At 36.6% G+C, this 1,720-nt stretch overlaps 1 protein-coding gene across 1 annotated transcript in view; it reads right to left on the bottom strand.

The window, feature by feature from the left end:
• LOC107740566 (uncharacterized) overlaps nucleotides 1-1,720 on the bottom strand; it is a 33,321-nt gene that overhangs the window by 9,771 nt on the left and 21,830 nt on the right. The window lies entirely within an intron of this gene.

Here is a 1,720-nt window from a genome sequence, read left to right as displayed (position 1 = left end):
TGTCGGAGACATGCTAGCTTTCCCAAGGCAGACGAACTTAGAGTGGTTACAATCATCTGGGTTTAAATCGCGCTCTAATTGATTTGATTTTGACGCAATATTTACACTGAAGCTCGCAGGCAGCTATGGTAGGGGGCATGACATTTCCCGTCCAGGCGCAATCACTTTGTAAAAGTGCATAATAGGACCCCTTTAAGAAAGATCTTCCAAAACCACCAAGTTCATTGGGGGTGATGCAGCAAAATATGGTGCCCGACTGAATGTGCTAAATAAAGCCGAGCTGGACAAGGATAGCCATAGCCACACAGATATGTTTGCAAGATGCGTGCAGTTTTGTTTATTAACCGCTAGAATGTCAAAAGTTGCATTGTATACCTTTAACTAGTAATTTAATTATAAGATGCGCATAAAATAGTGTGCAAGACAAAACACAATATACAAAAGAGTGATAATACATAATAATGTTCCAGGAATGTGTATGGTTATGTTTAAAGGGAGAAAGAGTGTAGTCTTTGCTGTAGCATGTGTTGCTGGTCATGTGGCCACCCATCCCGATGGCATTCTTTTGATGTCAGAGAAGGTGTCACCGGTGTGTCCTGGCTAATGTCAGCAGATGAGTACAATACTGAGGTTAGCGACTTATCTTGTAGACCCCTCGATAACCCCAAGGTTGGCCTTTCCTATGATGTTACAGTGTGATTAATCAATTATGGAGGCTTTACGACCCATGATCCAGTTGTTAGTCTGGCAAGGCACTACAGTGGCACGAATAAAATATGCCACTGAATAAGTCTTACTATTTTTGCTTTTATTTTGTGCTGTTGTTTTTGTTGTGAATTTTTAGTAGTAATGCGTTTTTTAATCTGTTTATCTGAAGTTTTATGATGAGTGTTGATGTCTTAAGTGTCTCTCTGTTTTTACACAATGTTGTAGCATTCTACACGGATGTAGCATTTTTGACAGCTGATGTCTTTATCTTTTCAGTTTTAATGTCTTTCTGACAATTCATTAAACCAATTTTTAATTCATTAATGCCTCGACTTCACTATTGTTTGCTTTAAATCAGTCTTCAAACTACAGACAAAAACAGTGGCTTAATCCACTTCATTTGACTGCCATAAAAGCTGACATCTTAACCTTATCTACAATTACAATTAACTGTATATGAAGAGTTTGGTTCCAAAACGCAATAAACGCCATTTTAAAAAAAATTTGAGTTTCCGCCAAAATCAGTATTGTATCTGGTCGGTATTGAAAAGTCAATTTTAAATTTTACGCAAAATGCGATATCCGCCGAGTTATTAGGTCATGTTTTCTCCCTTTCTTTCCGAACCGCGACAAACGCTAATCTTAATAGCAATAGCAATAGTCTTATTGCTACGCAATATCGCATTCATTAGATGAATCGCATTCGATTATGAACGCGATATTGCGTAACTTGTCAGTATTAGTGTTTTTATTAATGCCATTAATGTTTTTGTTAATACAGCGTATAGCACTTGTCAACTAAATGAATGTAACATGGCAAAGATGAATGCACTTTTGGAAGTTGAATGTAAGGGAAATGTCATTTTGGAATTTCTGTGGTCTAATGTGATATTGTTGTTCGTGTTCTTGTTCATGATGAAATTTTCTTTTATTGTTGTAATTAATTTATAGCATTAACAAGATGACCCATTGAATTCATTTTGGGAGCGATGACTGATTGAATGTATTTTAG

Source organism: Sinocyclocheilus rhinocerous, unplaced genomic scaffold (assembly GCF_001515625.1).
Source record: "Sinocyclocheilus rhinocerous isolate Xijiao unplaced genomic scaffold, SAMN03320098_v1.1 scaffold5122, whole genome shotgun sequence".
NCBI classification, from domain to species: domain Eukaryota; kingdom Metazoa; phylum Chordata; class Actinopteri; order Cypriniformes; family Cyprinidae; genus Sinocyclocheilus; species Sinocyclocheilus rhinocerous.
This window is presented reverse-complemented; position numbering and strand designations above follow the sequence as displayed.